General features: G+C 51.9%; 1 pseudogene; it reads left to right on the top strand.

Annotated features, from left to right (window-relative positions):
* The window catches only part of LOC119390946 (glucose dehydrogenase [FAD, quinone]-like), a 110,510-nt pseudogene that overhangs the window by 46,991 nt on the left and 42,292 nt on the right, over positions 1-21,227 (top strand).

Below are 21,227 nucleotides of genomic sequence, written 5' to 3'. Positions count from 1 at the left end.
CTCCACCGGTTTGAACTCTGTCATAAGATGCTTCGCATCTAAAAATTCTCGTCGACGTCAGCATTGTTTCTCTGTGGCGGAGTTTCACGTCGCCCTAAACTGCAATGCTCCGCAAGGGCTGAACTGCAAAATTGTACACAACCCTAGTTTATTTTCTAATGGGCAATGTTCTTTAGCAACAATAACATGGCTAGCTATCTTGGTCACGCGCGAATTTCGTTGTCAGCTAATTGTACATCCAAGCATGATGTCTTCGGGGATGCACTTCCAAACAGTCTCGTTTTCTGGGTTCATCATCTTGAACATTTATAACTGCGAGATAAATCATATTAGACGATTGCAGGTGCTTTGCTGTTCCATTGATAATCCCTTACGAAGCAGTTTATTGGCTGACGTTGACGGATGATTGAATGAGAAAAATGTCACACAGGATTGGGGGCACCTAAAGCACACTTGAACTTTCTTAAGAAGTTATGGAGTTCCCAGTTTTAGCGAATTGTGTACAACTGTTAAATAGGTGTTAAGCTGAAGAAAACGTTATTAAAAATTGCGCAGCTTGCACTATGTCGCACAAGGCTCGGTCACAGGTGGACTAGGGGTGGATGTGTGCATGTATTATGCACATCTAGTGCGGCTGGCTAGAAACAATGGTCGTCCTCCATCTCCTCCTTATCCCACCTGGCCTGAGGAAGGGGCAGGTCCTCGGCGAGGTCTTCGTCACCGTCGTAGACGGGCACGAGTTGTTCGACGGGGGTCATAGAAGGGCCGGGACGTACTTGCGCCATGTCAAGGCGAGGTTCAGAGCCGTGTACCCAAGAATCGTTCAGTAGTGCACCGCGATTCCTGGCCGGCTTCTTGCAAATCTTCGCTAAGAAGGAGTTATGGTCACTGTGGTACATGACCACGGGTTTACACAGTTTGGCAATACTGTCTGTGTTAAAGCTTGCAAAGACTATACGCGTGTTTCGCGCCGTCGTTGCGTGCAGCCCCACCTTTGAGAAAGGCTGGCCAAGCGAAACGAGATAGCCACGTGTTCGACTAGTTCCGCTTAGGAGCGCGCAGAGCTTTCCTGTATGCGGCTGCTTCTGCGGGAGTGTTGAATCTCAGTAATGCAAATGAGGTCTCCAGAATCCTGCAAGGTGCCGGAAGGGTTAAGAAAGGGAAAATAGCCAACCACCAGTTTGTAGAACGAAATCACAATAAAGTTCGTACGGATTTTCAGAAAGAAAGCTTCTTAGTGGCCGGCAACTAAGAAGTGCCGTAAGTGCAAGGCGATGTTTCACGAGACAAAAGTTTTGGCGCGCTCAGAGAGGGAAATTATCGAAGCGTTTCATATGCACACCAGCGAAGGGCGCGTTAGCACTCCCTCGGTCGCCCTCTCTCAAAACGAATTAACTTTTTGAAGGCAACCACGTTACCGCATGCATAATACATGACACGTGTTGCTGGCACTGTTTGACAGGCTGATATGCTTTCTTTTCTTTGTGTACAATTTTTTATACTGAATTTCCCCCCGTTTTCCTGTTCCTCCTTTCTTTCTTGTACATTAGTCTATCCGTTCTCGAAATAAAGTAGTGGTAGTTTGCGCACCACCCTGTGTTGTCTCTTGATATTCGGTCCATGCCATACATGGCAACGCACTCACAAGGTGAAGCCGTGCCAACTAGCCTCAGTTGCAGCCCTATTAGGGATATATGGGATTGCTGATGTGTTAAACGTAACATCTGTCAACCCATCGTTGTCGTTGCATCCAACAGTAGACAAATCGAAGTACGCGCTCTGGGAGGGAAGCACAAGGGGAAGAAGAGCCGGTTCATGATTATGATAGTTTTTTACGCCACACGGCAATTTTACTTGCTATGCCTGTTCTATACATAGCTATGCTTCTGTCTTTCTTTATCTTCTTTTTTTGTAATGGGGTAGCCAGTTGGGCCAGTTGGAAAATACTCATGACGGTCTGCGCAAACGGAACACGGACGAGAAAAAGAAAGGACGACACAGGCGGTGTCTAAAAACTTAATGTGTCAGCAGAAAAAAACAAGCGATATATGGGTAAGAAAGATTAAGAACAAAACCGTCGCGGAGGCATTCCAAATGATAAAAAGAAAGGACACGTGCGTGAGCTGCCCGATATTGGTCTGATTGATGAGGAAGTGACTTTCGTGGAACGTGCACAGTTCTGATATTTTATGGATGATGTTATTGCTGTGGTAGTTCTTCGTATCTTTGGGGGGGGGGGGGGATTATGGTTCCACTGTTAATCTTTCTTACCCTTATATATATCATGGTGTTTTTTCTAATAATCATTCAGTTGTTGGACAACGCCGTGTCATCGCTTCTTTCCCTCGTCCATGTTCCGTTTGCGCTGGCCGTCATGACTTCTTTTTGGTGTTTGTTGCTTTCTGTATCTTCCTCTCTTTGGGTGTTTCTTTCTCTGTCTTTCTTCACTTTTTTTTTTGTTTCTCTTTGTATGTCTGTTTCTCTCTCCCTGCAGTCGGTCTGTCGCCTTATATCTTTTCTCTGATTTCTTCCCCTTTCCTGTTTTTACTCTCTCTCTTTCTCTCTCTAGCAGGTCTCTCGCCTATATATTTTTCTCTGTTTTTTCCCTTTCATTCTATCTATTTTTCTGTTTCTCTCTCTCTGTACTCGTTCTCCCGTCCTCCTCTCCCTCCTCGTAAACCTCACATATCTCCTCCTCACCCTCACTTCCTTTCCCCGCCGCCTTGCTATAATATTGCACGTGCGTGCTATGAGAAAGACGAAGACGACAGCGAAAAAGCTCATACGCGTTTTACAGGAGCCAGAATGAAGAAAGAAGAGGAACTCGCTTGCGCGCGGTATTAAAAGACCCGACCTGCTGTTCTCTCGATCTTGGCGTTACGACCTCTCTCTTGACGTCGCGACACTGGTGGAGGTGCTGGAGCCTGCAATCTGATGCAGGAAAGCCTTATTCGGACACGTACCCCCAGTCCGGCGACTCAGCCTCTCGTCACGACTCCAGTCCACCGATTTCAGCCGGCGTCTCTAGGCCTAAGTCCGGAGTTCTCGACTGTTCCTCCTCTTCCCAGCATGGCCGCTCCTACAACATCAGCGGATCTCCTTCCTTCCCAGGTGACTCTTGAGCATCCTCACGTGCCTGAAATCTTCCGTGGGGAAGCGTATGAGGATGTCGAGGACTGGCTCGAACAGTTCGAACGGGTCGCTGTGATGAATCGCTGGAACGAACAACAGAAGCTTGGCCGTGCCTATTTCGCGATGGAAAATAGCGCTCGCACATGGTACGAGAACCGGGAGCCCACTTTCCAAACTTGGGCCAATTTTCGCCACAAGCTCCTCGAAACATTCCAGAGCTCGGATCGGCGGGATCACGCACAGCAACTGATTGAAGCCCGCGTGCAAAAGCCCAACGAAACCGTTGCCATGTTCGCAGAGGACATGACTCGTCTGTTTCGCCGAGCTGACCCTGACATGCCCGAGTCGAAGAAGGTGCGTCATCTGATGCGGGGCGTCAAGGAACCGGTGTTCGCGGGCCTCGTACGAAATCCGCCGACAACAGTCGACGAATTTATAAAGGAGGCGACTGTTATTGAGCGGGCACTGCAGCAACGATGCCGCCACTTGGACCGCCTGCCCAACCACACGCCAATAAGTGCTGCGGCTCAGAACGCTGCCGTTGGCGAAAGTTCCCTGCGACAAATGATCCGGGAAATACTGCGTGAGGAACTTCGGGCCCTCGGCGTTCCTTCTACCGAGCCGCCAGTTGCGTCTGTCGCTGAAATCGTGCGCCAGGAGTTGCGCAAGCCTTCACATCGCCCGCGCCATGTCCTGAGCAGCGTTCGCTCAGCTATGCTGAAGTGGTCCGTCGTCCTCCACCTTCACCTGAGGCAGCGCCCTTCCAGCCACCGCCCGCTCTCGTGCCTTGGTGGCAACGGGATTCTGCGAGACGACCACCAGTTCGCAGAACCGACCTGTGGCGCACGGCTGACCGTCGACCCCTTTGCTTCCACTGCGGGGAACCAGGCCACATTTCCCGCTACTGCCGTCATCGAGATGCTGGGTTTGGCAACTTTTCACGTCCAGCTTCTTTTCGCTTTGAAGACCGTCGCGCCCACGATGGTGACCGCTTGTCGACCAGCCACGTACCTTCACCAAGTCGTCGTTGGCAATCTCCGTCACCTGTGCGTCACACTTCCCCGAACCGCCAGAGCTACGCTGACGTTACCAGAGGCACGTTCCCCGAGCCCGCGCCGGGGAAACTAACTGCTGCGACCTCCGGGGGCAAGGTTGCCAATCGTCGAGACGCCGAAAAGTCCCCCCTACCGCCGCAAGAAGACGATAGTGACGACGACGACGAATACTAATGCCGACGACGTCGTACGGGCCGATCTCAGTGTTCTCATAGACGGACACCACGTGACAGCACTGGTTGACACAGGCGCTGACTTCTCGATTATGCGGCAAGAGCTCGCCGACCGCCTTCGGAAGGTCAAGACGCCGTGGACAGGGCCGCACATAAGAAGTGCTGGTGGTCAGCTAATGACTCCAACGGGTAAATGCACCGCTCGGCTTGTAATCGGCGATTCCAGCTTCGTCGCCACTTTTGTCCTTCTACCAGAATGTTGTAAAGAGCTCATTTTGGGTATGGATTTTCTGCGAGAGTACGACGCTGTCATCAACATTCCGGACCGTATGGTGACGTTTTCCGCACATCCGTATGTCGACACCACCACGACCACCACTGACGACCGACACGAGCGTTTGCGAGTTGCCGACGATGTGACGCTCCCGCCGAGATCCTGCTGCCTTGTGTCTGTATCATGTGAGCGGCCGTGTCACAAGGATGTGATAGCGGAGCAAATAGCTACGCTATTGCTTACGCAAGGTGTTTCCGTCGCGAGAGGCATTCTGGCACTAGCTGGTGGGCAGGCAGAAGTACTCCTCACCAACTTCAGCAACGAGCGCCGTCACATCCAGAAGGGTACCGCGATTGCCTACTACGACGACATCGACCAAACGAGGGATTGTTTCGCTTTGCAACCTCATGACGCGACCACGCCTCCCTCGACTCCTTTGTCTGTCGACGTCAGTTCTACTCTGTCACCCTCTGATAGGCAGCGCCTACTGGAACTGATACACCAGTTCGAAGATTGTTTTTCGTGTACATCAAAGGTCAGGCAAACACCATTGACCAAGCACCGAATCGTTGTTGAAGATAACACGAGACCGATCCGACAAAATCCCTACCGTGTGGCTCCGAAAGAACGCGAGGAGATTCAAAAGCAAGTGCAGAAGATGCTCCAGGATGACGTCATACAGCCTTCAAAAAGTCCTTGGGCATCTCCCGTGGTATTGGTTAAAAAGAAAGACGGCAGCTTGCGCTTCTGTATAGATTACCGCAAGTTAAACCAAGTCACGAAGAAAGACGTCTACCCACTGCCACGCATAGACGATTCTCTGGATAGACTGCGGCATGCACGCTATTTCTCATCAATGGACCTACGAAGCGGCTATTGGCAGATAGAGGTCGATGAGCGCGATCGTGAGAAAACTGCTTTCGTGACGCCCGACGGTCTTTATGAATTAAAGTCCTTCCATTCGGGTTATGTTCAGCGCCAGCCACTTTTCAGCGTTTGATGGACACCGTGCTATCAGGCCTGAAATGGCAAACATGCTTGGTATATCTAGACGACGTTATTGTCTTCTCAGCTACATTTGAAGAACATCTAAACCGGTTATTCACAGTTCTCCAAGCTATACGTTCGGCTGGCCTGACGTTAAAACCAGAAAAATGTCATTTGGCTTCAGTGAGCTTTCCTTCCTCGGCCACGTCGTAAGTCACGAGGGTGTTCGACCTGACCCAGCCAAAATAGACGCTGTTGCAAACTTTCCTGCACCACACAACAAAAAAGCAGTCAGGCGCTTCTTAGGACTATGTGCCTATTACCGACGATTCATCGCGGACTTTTTCGTCTATTGCGGCACCTTTGACCCGACTCACACGAGAGGATGTTCCCTTTCTTTGGGGCGAAAAGGAACAAATGGCATTTACCGACTTACGTCAACTGCCTCCAACACCTCCAGTTCTTGCGCACTTTGACCAGGATGCGCCAACAGCACTTCACACCGACGCCAGCAATGTAGGCCTGGGCGCCGTACTGGTACAGTGGCAAGACGGCACTGAAAAAGTGATAGCCTATGCCAGCCGAGCTCTCTCTCGCACCGAGGAGAACTACTCGACTACCGAGAAGGAATGTCTCGCTGTGGTGTGGGCAGTAATCAAATTTCGTCCATATTTGTACGGGCGCTCATTCAAGGTCGTCAGCGATCACCATTCGCTCTGCTGGCTCACTAACCTGAAAGACCCATCTGGCCTTTTGGCACGCTGGAGCCTTCGGCTTCAAGAATTTGATATGAGCATAACTTATAAATCCGGAAAGAGGCATACTGACGCCGACTGCCTCTCGCGGTCGCCCGTCGAGCCTGCCGCCATTGATGACGAATCCGTGGACGCCGCATTCTTGGGAGTCGTCAACACGGCCACTATGTCACAAGAGCAGCGCGGCGACCCAGAGCTGCTTCCGCTCATCGATTTCTTGGAAGGACGACGTAAAGACGTGCCGCGAATTTTTGCCAGAGGACTGCCATCTTTTTGTTTACGGAACGACGTTCTCTACAAGAAGAACTTTTCTCCAAGCGGCAGCGCGTACTTGCTCGTCGTGCCTTCATCACTGCGAAAAGAAATTTTAGAAGCTTGCCATGACGAGGCCACTTCCGGTCACCTAGGCTACACCCGAACGTTGTCCCGACTGCGACGAAAGTACTACTGGCCAAAACTACCTGCTGCTGTAAAACATCACGTTCAGACTTGTGCTGACTGCCAAGACGCAAAGCGCCCCCCGGTAAGCCAGCGGGCCTATTACATTCTGTAGAAGTACCAGCACGGCCATTCGCCCAAATTGGAATGGATTTCCTGGGCCCATTCCCAACTTCTACTGCAGGGAACCGATGGATCATTGTCGCCACTGATTACCTTTCTCGCTACGCGGAGACTAAAGCTATGCAGAAGGGCACAGCAGCAGAAGCGGCTCACTTCTTCATCGAAAACGTCGTCCTTCGGCACGGCGCCCCGAGAGTGGTCATCACCGACAGAGGAACTGCCTTCACGGCGGAACTTTTGGAGTCGGTTCTCAGGCTCAGCGGTACAGCTCACCGGAGAACGACTGCGTACCATCCCCAAACAAACGGACTAACGGAGCGCCTTAATAAGACCCTCGCAGACATGCTCTCCATGTACATCGACACGGAACATAAAACCTGGGACGAAATCTTGCCTTACGTGAACCTTCGCCTATAATACCGCTCGACAGGAACTACTGGAATGACACCGTTCAGTTTAATCCATGGTCGCGAGGTCACGACAACGTTGGACGCTATGCTGCCGCACGAGGGTGACGACATTGATACCGACGCCGAAGAATTTACTCAGCGCGCCGAGGAAGCCAGACAGCTTGCCCGCGTACGCATCTGTCATCAGCAACATAAAGATGCGAAACGGTACGACCTGCGACACAAATTCGTTACTTACACACCCGGCGACAAGGTATGGGTCTGGATCCCAATACGTCGACGCGGACTTTCTGAAAAACTGCTGAGACGATACTTTGGTCCCTACAGAGTCATCCGACGCTTGAACGACGTGAACTACGAGGTCGTTCCCGACAGTGATTGCGGTTCCAGTCGCCGGAAGCATTCACCCGAAGTCGTGCATGTCGTGCGGATGAAACCGTACCTGTCCAGCTAACTCTGGTTGGGTTTCAGTGCATATGTGCGCGCTTTTCTAAGTAGAGCGCCTGGGCTGCGCATCGGGACGATGCGTCTTTCGGAGGGAGGCAAATGCCACGTGCGTGCTATGAGAAAGACGAAGACGACAGCGAAAGGCTCATACGCGTTTTACAGGAGCCAGAATGAAGAAAGAAGAGGAACTCGCTTTGCGCGCGGTATTAAAAAGACCGACCTGCTGTTCTCTCGATCTTGGCGTTACGACCTCTCTCTTGACGTCGCGACAATATGCTATACAAGGCTATGCTCTGCTCTGTCAGTGTGCCTGGATAGCCGAGTGGTTAGGTTACGCTTGCCTGCAGATCGTGGGTACGCGGGTTCAAATCTCGCCTCGGCAAACATTCTTTTCGCTCAGAATTTTTCTTTTACTCTTCCTATTTCTTTCTTTATCTCTTTCTTTCTCTATTTCTGTACTTGTTCTCCGCCCGAGAAGTGATTGCATCATTCGCTGACAAATCGCCCACGTCTTCTAGTGGCGAAGCATAAGGCGAAGAAGAGGAAGACGATCAAGAAGAGAACAAAGATGGCGCGTGCCGGTTCATGATGACGATCATTTTCTAACTGCGACACACAGCAAACCTCGAGCTCAACAGCTCTGCCTGTAAAATTATGCGATAACAAATTAATTGTATGGCTCTATTAACTCACTTTATTGAAACCCCAAAGGAGAACTTTCTAGCCACGCCATAAAACGCTCAGCGCGACTTGTTATATGTGCGGAAGCGATGCAATGCTATTAGTCAAAATTGATTTTTTGTTTTGCATTCGCTGCACCATTCGTTAAATGCATTCTATGGGACTTGTTATCAAAAGTTATTGATTAGTTCATTTATCTACGAGAATTTCCATATTTCGCAAGCTCGGTGGACCAAAGTAGACTCAAGGCTGCTTATTCGAGGAACAATGGTAGTGCCGCAAGGATTTAAAGTCCCGCGTCTACGTTCACTATGAATGCATTCACTGAAGACTCGCGTTTTCCTGTTGGGCGGCCCCACAATAAAGACCTAAACGTTTGGCACCATAGGATTTGCCAAGAGTAAAATAGAAGACATAAAAACAAGTGGCTTGCTTTATTGCGCATTTTGCCCAACTATATTGCGGTGAATTGTGTGCAGTGACGCTTTAGTCGTGGCAAAGGGCCATTATATTTCTCTAAAGCAGAGCTTAGTACCCAAGGTTCATCATTTGTGACCGTAATATGTAATTTCCGCCTGCTCGCAAAGTTTCTGCCGCAGAATCATTCTTGGTAGCTTTCCCGTCTCTCACAGGAATTGTAAATAATAAACAACCGTAAACACAGTGCTGAGCCCTTGCAGCACACCGTGAACATAAAATTACAGATATTTCCCACAGCACCTCACGTATTAATGCACGTTATCTTCTGGAGTTCTACGAACGATGTTGAAAGCGATTTCCGCGGTTCGCGATGGAAGCACCATGATCTTTCAAGCGCATCCATTCTCGAACATGAAGAGTATTGAGGAATTACTTTTATTTCCTCTCAGGGAGCATTATAAACACTCTTTTATTCTTTCCACAAAATACAACACAGGGAAGAGACGAGATAGTATGACGGTAAACAAATCTTCTTATTTTGCAAGAGCTAGTGGGTGATTATGCGCAAAGTACAATTAAATAGGGAGTGCGGTAATGGCACGTGAGTAGAAAAATAAGCGAAATGACCCTGGGGAAGGCTCGCTGTAGCTATGCAGGAAAAAGAAGAAGAGAAAAGTAGGACCATGAAGTTGAAACATTAACGTCACACGCCGCTCTATAGGCGGGCGAGTAGAAAGAGTACCTTGTAAACAACCTTTCCACACACACGCACACTCACGCACGCGCGCACACAATCACGCACACACACACACACACACACACACACACACACACACACACACACACACACACACACACACACACACACACACACACACAAACACACACACACACACACACACACACACACACACACACACACACACACACACACACACACACACACAGACACACACACAGACACACACACAGACACACACACACGCACGCACGCACGCACGCACACACACACACACACACACACACACACACACACACACACCCACATAATAATATAGTGGCTCGCAATGTCGCTTCCACACCTTACACGACTTTAGTGAACGCACGAAATTTCCTTATCAAATCTCGTGGTGTCTTTCAGAGGGACCTTTGGATCCAGGGCAAGGTGCTGGGAGGCGGCAGTGTGCTCAACTACATGATCTACAACCGGGGCAACCGACGTGACTACGACAATTGGGCCAAAGGAGGCGCCACTGGATGGTCTTACGATGAAGTGTTGCCGTACTTTAAGAAGTCGGAGGACAACACCAACAGGAGCCTCGCAGAAGAAGGTGCTCATATTAAGTTAAAAAATGCTCTAGTTGTGATACCTGTAGCAAAGACGTGCACACCTCCCACGGGCTCTGTTCGTCCTTTCATATTCAGACTTCTAACAGTTACTGAGTCATCTTGCAACCGTACCGTAACACTTAAGTGAGGATCTGTCCTCTCGTAGCGTAGGCAATGTTGGAGTCCCATTAATACAAAAATTGGCTATTGCAAAAGAAGCGTAAAGTCACGCCCAATAATGTATACGGTATTAGGCGGTTTGACTCCAACGGAAACTCCGTTTATTTCCGTGTATTATTTTAGCGATGAAGAAGGAAAACGTTCACTCAGCATTGTTCTCTGTTATGAAGTTGTATTCGACCAAAACCTGGATCTAAATTTTAAATTAAAACTTCGAGGAGGCTTGAGCCTCGCCTTCAAGAGTAGAACGTGATAGCGTAATAGCGCGGCCCCGTGCGCACGCCTTCTCCATTGCAAGCCTGGCTTCGGTTCTCGGTGCATGCCTCAACCATGCAGCGAGAAAACGAACGTCTGTGCGGTAACATTGTCAATTTCAAGCTATCCTAGAATGCCTGCTACAAGTAACAGATGGCAGTATTAACTACGCTATAACTCTTCCTTTTGCAAATCCAGCGAAGGGCCCATTACGCCACCGTAATGCAACACAAAACCCCCCCGTGCTCCTCACTATGCTGATGCTTTTGCTGCGGATATCATTAATGTATGGGCAGTGCCTCCTCTATTTTTCAGTGCCTGGCGAACGCTCTCCTCGGGCCGTCGAGCGCGCGCTCCGCGTCCGCTCGCCGCTGCCGCGTGGTGGCGCTGTGCAAGTAGACTACGGGAAGCTGGCGCTGAACGGCCGCGCGCATTACGAAGCTCACGAATTCGTGTTTGTATCCGAATTTAATTGCATTTGTGCTTCTTGCAGGCTTTCAGAGGTACAGGGGGATGGAAAGAAACGCGAACATAGCGGCGCGCTGTTTTCATCACGCTCTAACCGTGGTGGCAATAAAAGATGCTAGATGGTCTTTTATTGTGTCAGTCATCCAGGCTCTAACCACTTGAAAATAAATGCGAAACAGCAAAGAATGCAGGTGCAGCATGTTCGCGTGTATTTCCATCCCCGCTGCAAGTATTCCGCAGGCAGACTGTCAGACCATGCTGCCGGTTCAATACTTGCACTCGAGTTTGATAGTATTCGTGTTTTATTTTCTATTTCAGGCTATTGCAACCGCCCGAATGCCTTAGTATGTCACACTGTTGTGTGCCACTCTGCAAATGGAACTGAAAGAAATCACGATTGTCTTTTTTTATTTCCCTTTATTGATAAAGAAAAAAATCTCACAGGGTCCCTTATGCATTCATCTAAGACGACTGAAAAGCGAAAGCCATTTTCTTTTTCTTCTAGTCAATGTATTGAACATTCCCTGCCTCCCTCCACGATATTTCTGCGCCTAACGTGGTTTTCTTACAGCCTCAAGGATCGGAGACAGTGCAAGCTTTCTACACATCAGCGGAGGCATGCACTGCCTCCGTGATCGGCCCATTTTGACCAAGCGAAGATGTAATATGACGACGTCACGTTATGTGACGTCACGGCGATGTCACAAAATTTTATGACCTGTGACGTTATGATGACGTTATCACGTAATTATTTTTTGCATCACTCGTGCTGACGCCGCCGACTGTCAATTTTCGCGCTTGATGAGGCATCTAAGGCTGTCGCCTTAATACGCTGTTCGGCTGTCGTTCCATGAAATTCCAGCTGCCGCTGGTGTTCGGTAGAGGTGGCTTGCAGTAATTAGGGGGATAATTGGTCTCTTAATACATCTTCAAACTACACTAGAATATGCAGCCGTAGTTTACGACGCGAAGATTTCATAGAATATAGGAAGCGGCGGCTTACGAAGGATGCAGTAGCGTCACTCTTTGCAGACTACCTTTCACGTTTGCAGCCCAAGGTAACAACTGAATCAAGCATGGCAAATATCCCTAAACGTGACAGTGTTGCGTCCAAACAGTCAACGAATGCATGTAGTACCAGTAGCAACGCTGCCTCGCGATCGCCGCCATGTGCATGCAGCGCTGACATTAGGTTCAGAAGCTGAAGAATCGGAGTCCATGGACACTACATGCGCTACCGGTGAAACAACCGACAATCATTATGTACATTGTCACTGGAAGGAGCTTAGTGACATTTCATGCTATTTAGCGCCAGTAGACGGTAGCACCCATCGGGGAACCTTAAGCGCTCAAGCTTTCAGTATTAGCTCTTGGCAAATGCTGCTTTCGAAAATCGACTTTCAGACAGTCAATAACCGACTTTCAGTCAAGCGAACGTAACGGTGACAAACCAATTTTCCGCGCATCACTGGCATGCGCTCTCTGGAATCTTGCTAGCAGACGACGCGCGAACGCCTCGATGAAATAGCCGCGAAATACACATGCCTTCGAAATGGGCTGGTTGCCCAGAACAAGTGCTTCATGATTCCAGTTTACAAGTTTTCATTATACTTTAAACAACGCGAATACAGCCGAAAACTGAACCATATAGCAGCTTCGAATGCAGCCACGGCATTCGTTCCGCGAGCGACGACGCGACGGCTGGTCTACTACGATGGCGGCGCCTGGCGGCTCAAAGCTACACTAACGCCGACGGTCGGTTCCCATTGCGCTCCGCTCCTTCGCCCAGGCACAGAAAAATAGAGGAGGCGCTGGTATGGGTAAGCGCGTTTAATGGGTGGGCCTTTGAAACACCCACTCTTTGCACAATTCACATGCTTCGACGCCTGGCGCGATTCTACGCTTGTACTACGCAATGCTGTTACGTAGAAATAACAGCAATGATTCAGTAGCCAAACCACACCACAGCTCACACAAGAACGTCGATTCATTCACCTTCCTCCTAGACGCCTTTCAGGGTATATCACATTATGCACTGTTACCGTCGGTCAAAACCACACAACACAACTCCGGGCAGCAAAACTGGCGACCCAGCGCGTCTATGCGGCCACACCAGAAGGAGACTGGTAACGCTTGAGCCTTGACATATGGACGACGTCACGGGATAGCAGAGCAGAAGGGGTTGTGGGATCATCAGGAACAATTTCGTATGCAACGTCCGCCACTTGTCGAAGCACGCGGTATGGGCCCGTGTAACGAGAAAGCAGCGTCTAAGACTGATCTGCACGTCGCGTTGGGGACCAAGAATAACGAGGGAACCAGTTGAAAATCGTTCTTCGCTGTGCCGCTCATCGTAACGGTACTTCTTTATTTCTTGGGAAGCCGTTAATCTGTTGCGGACAAGCCGACGGGCGTGGTCAGAGCGGGCAATAGTGCCACGTACGTTTCTATCACTTTACTGCATTCGCTCACAAAGGCTGTCGGCAACGCTCAGCGCAAACCGCGCCTCATTCTTCGAGAAGCTTCACGATTGTTGTAGATGATTTTGTTAAGATTGCGCGCAAGACGCGAACGCTCGAGCTCATTCTAGAGATTGCGCAACCACCAGCGATATCGCTGGAAAGTTCGATAGAGCCTGTATAAAAGCCGACCGCGCTTGACCGCTTGTCAGTTGATCGACGGACGACGCCCTGTTCGCCGCTATCATTGTACAGCGTGTATTGCTGTAGTGCTAGTTCTCATTATCCGGCCACAAGTTCGGCCAAATAAAACAGTTTCATCCTGCAAACGCCGATGCTGTCTTCGTCGACGTCACGACCACGTGACATCTGGTGGAGGTGCTGCTTCTTCCATGATCCGGACGCCCCCGCGAAGCGCTGACCCAAGCCCAAGCCGCGAAGAGGACGGCAGCAAAGAAAACCCGGATCGTCGAACAAGCCGCAGGCAGAAGGGACTGCAGCCAGAGCACGGGCTCCTTCCCGAAAAACCAGGCAGCCCAGGTCACAACACCCACCGCAGCGACAATGACCGACCCCGTGCAGCCTGCGCCGATCCAGCTCCGGCAGCCCAAGGAGCGCCAACCTTCCGCGGGTCGTCATTCGAAGACCCGGACACCTGGCTCGAGACTTTCGAAAGGGTCTCAACATTCAACAACTGGGACTCCGAGGACAAGCTGCGTCACGTTTACTTTTACCTTGAAGACGCAGCAAGGACCTGGTTCGAGAATCGGGAGTCCACTCTTCAAACTTGGGACGCCTTCGAAGCGCTTTCCTGCAGACGTTTGCAAGCGTCGTTCGAAAGGAAAGGGCCGCAACCTTGCTGGAGACACGGGTTCAGCTCCCGAACGAAACGTGACCATCTTCGCGGAAGAAATGACCCGGCTGTTCCGCCACGCTGACCCCAATATGCCTGAAGATAAGAAGGTTCGTTTCCTCATGCGAGGAGTAAAGGAACAGCTCTTCGCTGGACTTATGAGGAATCCACCGAATACCGTCCAGGAATTCGTCTCAGAAGCCACGACCATCGAGAAGACGCTAGAAATGCGCACCCGCCAATATAATCGCCGATCAATCCAAGACAGCCCCGCTGTTCATGCGCTCGGCTCCGACGACCTGCGCGAAACAATCCGAGCGATCGTGCGAGAGGAACTGCGCAAGCTGTTGCCCTCACCCCAGCCTCAAGTGGACTCCATCGCAGACGTCGTTCGAGAAGAAATCCAGCAATCGCTGGGCACCCTTGAACCGCCACAGCCTCAGCCGCAAGCCTTGAGCTACGCCGCTGCCGCCCGACGCTACGCTCCCCCGCCGCGCCCGCGTCAAGACACCGCATCGACGCAGTTCCGTCGCCAGACACCGCCGCAATCATCGACGCCCTACCGCCCACCTGGCGGCCAGCACTACACCCCGAGGAAGACCGACTGTTTGGCGCGCCCCTGACAACCGCCCGCTCTGCTACCACTGCGGGGAGGCCGGCCACACGTACCGCCGCTGCCAGTACCGACAGATGGGGCTACGCGGATTCGCCGTGAACGCGCCGCGCCCGCAGCCAGGCCAACGGCCTCGCGACATCGACGACTACCTCGCCGGAACACAGTGGCAACAACGACGACCGTCCCGCTCGCCGTCGCCGGCCGCTACATGTCACCGCACCGCCGGCAGTACACTGGCCCAAACCGGGGTCGGTCGCCTAGCCCCATATCCGGAAAACTAAGGGCAGCAACCGATGGAGGTGCGGTTGCTGAACGACGAAACGTTGAAGATCCTCCGCCGTCGACGACGACGCCGCGACGAAGTTCCGAGCCCCCGCCGCACGCCGAACGAACGTCCTGACGACGAAACTTGCGACCCGTGGAAGCAGACCTGACGACGCAACGCGGAAGCAGCGGTGCAAACCGACGTAGCCGTGACCCGACGCCGCGACGTACACGCAACGCAAGACGGCGGACTAGCGACCTCGACGTACTATTCGACGGACACAACGTTACCGCTCTCGTCGACACTGGGGCCGACTATTCCGTCGTCAGTGGGTCATTCGCCGCGAAGTTGAAGAAAGTTAGGACTGCTTGGGAAGGTCCTGAAATCCGCACCGCTGGAGGTCATTTGATAACGCCGGCTGGGTCTGCACAGCAAGAGTCAGCATCAGTGACCGAACCTATCCTGCGAGCTTTCTTATCCTGCAGCACTGTTCCAGGGACGTGATACTTGGGATGGACTTCCTAAGTGAACACGGTGCCGTAATAGACCTGAGATCTGAGTCAATAACACTAACCTCAGAAAAAGCGCTGCCGCCACACACGACGCCAGGAAAGCCCGTATTGAATGTGATAGAAGAGCACGTCACCATTCCGCCTCTCTCCAGCGTCATCATTTCCGTCGGCACCGAAGAACACGCAGACCTTGAAGGTGTCATCGAGGGCGATCAGCACCTACTTCTCAACCGTCAGATTTGCGTCGCAAGAGGCATAGCCGAGCTGCGTGATGGCAAAGCAAAGGTAGTGCTGACAAATTTCAGCCACGAATATAGGCACCTCAACATTGGTACGACGGTCGCCTACATCCACGAATTCGTGGAATCCAGCAATGCTCTCGCCCTCTTCGATGCTACCGAACCTGCTTCGACGAATCGACGAAACCAACCAGATTTCGACGTCAACCCGAGCCTCCCGAAGCACGAGCAAGACCAGCTAAAAACCCTGCTCCTACAATTCAAAGACTGCTTCTCGTCGTCGTCAAGAATTCGACAGACCCCAGTCGCGAAACATCGCATCATAACAGAAGAAAGTACCCGACCAATCCGTCAGAGCCCGTACCGAGTTTCGACGCGAGAACGCGAGGCCGTCAAGAAACAGGTCGACGAAATGCTACGCGACGACATCATCCAGCCGTCCAAGAGTCCGTGGGCGTCACCTGTGGTGTTAGTGAGGAAGAAGGATGGAACCCCTACGTTTTTGCGTCGACTATCGTCGCCTGAACAAGGTCACGAAGAAGGACGTGTACCCTCTCCCACGAATAGACGACGCCCTAGATCGACTCCACAACGCCAAGTACTTTTCGTCGATGGACCTCAAGACCGGCTACTGGCAAATCGAAGTCGACGAGAGAGACCGAGAAAAGACTGCCTTCATAACACCAGACGGCCCTGTTCGAGTTCAAGGTCATGCCCTTTGGTCTTTGCTCGGCGCCCGCGACTTTCCAACGCGTTATGGATACAGTACTGGCCGGCTTGAAGTGGCAGACGTGCCTTGTGTACTTGGACGACGTCGTTGTGTTTTCCTCAAATTTCGACGAACACCTTCGACGCCTTGAAGCTGTACTTCAAGCAATCAAGACCTCCGGACTCACCCTGAAGCCTGAAAAGTGCCGCTTCGCGTACGAGGAGCTCTTGTTTTTGGGTCACGTATCAGCAAGAATGGTGTTCGCCCGGACCCGCGGGAAAACAGCTGCCATCGCTGCCTTCCCGCCACCCACCGATAAGAAGGCCGTACGCCGTTTTCTCGGCTTGTGCGCCTACTACAGACGCTTCGTCAAGGAATTTGCACGAATAGCCCAGCCACTAACGCACCTGACGAAGACCGACGTGCCATTCAAGTGGGAAACGGCTCAAATCGAGGCATTTCAAGAACTTAAACGACGCCTTCAGATGCCTCCAATACTAGCGCATTTCGACGGAAGACGCCGATACGGAAATCCACACCGACGCAAGCAGCCTAGGACTCGGCGCCGTCCTCGTGCAGAAGACTGACGGGCTGGAGAGGGTCATCAGTTATGCTAGCCGGTCGCTATCAAAGGCAGAAATCAACTATTCCACAACGGAAAAGGAGTGCCTGGCCATCATCTGGGCTACATCGAAGTTTCGCCCCTACCTCTACGGCCGGCCCTTCAAAGTTGTGAGCGACCACCACGCCTTGTGTTGGCTAGCTAACTTGAAGGACCCTTCCGGTCGCCTCGCACGGTGGAGCCTACGACTGCAAGAATTCGACATTCACGTCGTTTACAAGTCCGGAAGAAAACACTCTGACGCCGACTGCCTGTCTCGTGCCCCCGTGGACCCGCCGCCGCAAGACGACCAGGATGATGACTGCTTCTTGGGAACCATAAGTGCCGACGACTTCGCTGAACAACAGCGATCCGACCCGGAACTCAGAGGCCTTATGGAATACCTCGAGGGCAAGAACGCCGTCGTTCCGAAAGTGTTCAAGCGAGCACTGGCGTCGTTTTTCTTACGCAACGGCGTTCTCCAAAAGAAGAACTTCTCGCCACATCGAGCCAAGTACCTTCTCGTGGTGCCTCAAGAATTGCGACCAGAAGTCCTCGAGGCCCTGCACGACGACCCGACAGCAGGACACCTCGGTGTTTCCCGAACGCTGGCAAGAGTACAGGAAAAGTACTACTGGCCGCGCCTTGCCGCCGACGTCACTCGCTATGTAAGGACATGCCGAGACTGTCAGCGACGCAAGACACCGCCAACAAGACCAGCGGGCTTTCTTCAGCCGATCGAGCCACCTCGGCGACCGTTCCAGCAGATCGGGATGGACCTCCTGGGGCCGTTCCCAACGTCGACTAGCGGTAATAAGTGGATCGTCGTAGCATACCGACTACCTGACCCGCTACGCCGAAACAAGGGCCCTACCTAGAGGCAGTGCTGCCGAGGTAGCGAAGTTCTTTGTTGAAGACATCGTTCTGCGTCATGGCGCCCCAGAGGTCCTCATCACCGACAGAGGTACGGCGTTTACTGCGGAGCTAACTCAGGCGATCTTGAGGTACAGCCAGACAAGCCACCGCCGGACACTGCCTACCACCCTCAAACCAATGGCCTCACCGAGCGGCTAAATAAGACCATCGCCGACATGCTGGCCATGTACGTTGACGTCGAGCACAAGACGTGGGATGCCATCCTTCCGTACGTGACCTTCGCATACAACACGGCCGTCCAAGAAACGACGCAGATGACGCCGTACAAGTTGGTCTACGGAAGGAGCCCGGCGACGACACTCGACGCCATGCTACCGAACGTCACCGACGAAGAAAACCTCGACGCCGCCGCTTACTTACAACGTGCCGAAGAAGCTCGACAGCTCGCCCGCCTGCGCATCAAGACCCAGCAGCACACCGACAGCCGTCGCTACAATCTTCGACGACGCTTCGTGGAGTACCAGCCCGGCGACCGGTCTGGGTCTGGACGCCAATACGACGACGTGGACTGAGCGAGAAGCTTCTTCGACGATACTTCGGACCGTACAGGTACTTCGACGTCTCGGCGCACTCGACTACGAGGTTGTCCCCGACGGCATCACGAACTCTCAGAGGCGCCGAAGCTCGACCCGAGGTCGTGCATGTGGTGCGCCTTAAACCGTACTATGCTCGTTAACGCACCTGAGGACTCTAATGTTTGTCTGCTTAGTTTTCTTTAGTATTGCATGTATTCATGTTCTGTTTTAAGCATCGGGACGATGCTTTTTCAGAGGGGGGCATTGCCACGTACGTTTCTGTATCACTTTTGCTGCATTCGCCCACAAAGGCTGTCGGCAAACGCTCAGCGCAAACCGCGCCTCATTCTTCGAGAAGCTTCACGATTGTTGTAGATGAGTTTGTTAAGATTGCGCGCAAGACGCGAACGCTCGAGCTCATTCTAGAGATTGCGCAACCACCAGCGATATCGCTGGAAAGTTCGATAGCGCCTGTATAAAAGCCGACGCGCTTGACCGCTTGTCAGTTGATCGACGGACGACGCCCCTGTTCCGCCGCTATCATTGTACAGCGTGTATTGCTGTAGTGCTAGTTCTCATTTATCCGGCCACAAGTTCGGCCAAATAAACAGTTTCATCCTGCAAACGCCGACTGCTGTCTTCGTCGACGTCACGACCACGTGACAATAGCATCACGTGCGTATTCGTGGTCGACACTGCGGCAGTCGGAAGGAAGGTATCCAAAGGCGAGGTTGGTTCGCATCTAAAAAAAGAGGTAAAACGGTGAGTATCCACCAGTGTATAAAGTTTTTTCACAAAGATCAAGTTTTTCACCACCACCAGCAGTGTCGTGCCCGGAGGAGTTGTATACGCGAACGTCACGTATGACAGTGCAAAGTCCCAGTCGTGATGGTTGGCCGACACGTATTTCGAAATCATGTCTCTCAGGGTCCAGTTTAAATGCTATTTCAGTCCGTTTGTCTGAGGGTGGTACGAGGTCGTGAGCTTATGCTGGGTGAAGCAGAAACAGGATATAGTCAGTCATTGAGCAAGGAAGGTACGGCCTCGGTCTGCCAGCAGTTCACGGGGGGCACCCTGAACTGAGATAAGGTCACGTAGTAAAAAATAGGGCGTCTGTAGCGCAGCTGGTTGGCAGGGCTCGCCTGATCGCATAGCGGGTCGCGTAATCGGTAGCAACCGCGGCCCATTGTTTGCGGAGGTAGAAGTTGGAAAGGGACCGACATGGTCCAAACCGACACGGAAGAAGGGCTCCGATGGGATGTCGATAGGCTGAAGATACCGGGAGGAAGTCCCAAAGGCTTCTTGCGACGCTGACAAACTTCGCAGGTGTTGACATAACGACGTACAGAGCGCAAGGCCAGGCCAGTAGAAGCGGCGGCGCACACGGTCATATGTGCTAGAAACGCCAAGATTACGAGTGGTTGGGGCGTCATGAGGCTCGCGGAGGACTGTGGAACGCATTTGCTTTGGTATGACCAAAAGTAGGTAGGGAGCAGTGGGTGACAAATTACGCCGATATAAGGTGTTGTCCTTCTAGGTAAACATGCGTACAGAAGTGTCGAACGGTGAAGGTCCCAGCCGTTGTATTATTCGACTAATATGCGGATCCCGACGCTGCTCGTCGCCGATATGAAGCAGCTGGGAGAGGGAAAAGATGCAGTCGATGGATTCAGTGCTGGTGGAGTCCCAGTCGGCCACAGGGTAGCGTGATAAGCAATCCGCATCTTTGTGCAGTATCGCAGACTTATACACTTCCATGTAGGATACTCTTGGAGTCGGAGTGCCCAGCGAGCCAGACGACGTGTGAAATTTTTCAGAGAGGCTGGCCAACAAAGGGCCTGGTGGTCGGTGAGAACTGTAAACGGTAGGCCGTATAAGTGAGGGCGAAAGTTTGCAACTGCCCACACCAGAGGGAGGCATTCGCACTCCGTGATTGAAAAATTCCGCTGCGAGGTGGACAGCAGCATGCGGAATAAGCTTATGTGCAGTTCTGGCCACGTTGACGCTGTGCCAACACAGCGCCTATTTCGTAACTACTGGCATCCGTGCGGACTTTGGTTGGTGCTGAAGGGTCGAAGTGGGCCAGAATAGGAGAAGACGTGAAGAGAGTGGCGAGCTTGGAGAAAGCTGCTGCTTGCGAGGGACCCCAGTTAGAGGTCGTGTATTGTTTGAGGAAATATGGGAGGGACCTATCAATTTTCACAAAGCTTTTGACGAACCGCCTAAAGTAGGAGTAGAGCCCCACGATACTGCGAACATCTTAAGCGGTTTTCGGCAGAAGAAAGTCCTCCACGGCTCGAATTTTCCGGATGAGGCTGTACGCCGGAAGCGTCAACGATATGTCCAGGTATTGTAATGCGGCGGTGGCCGAACCGACATTTCAGAATTGCCGACA

This window comes from Rhipicephalus sanguineus, chromosome 4 (assembly GCF_013339695.2).
Source record: "Rhipicephalus sanguineus isolate Rsan-2018 chromosome 4, BIME_Rsan_1.4, whole genome shotgun sequence".
Lineage (NCBI taxonomy): Eukaryota > Metazoa > Arthropoda > Arachnida > Ixodida > Ixodidae > Rhipicephalus > Rhipicephalus sanguineus.
Note: the sequence above shows the minus strand (reverse complement) of the source record. Positions and strands in the feature narration are given on the sequence as shown.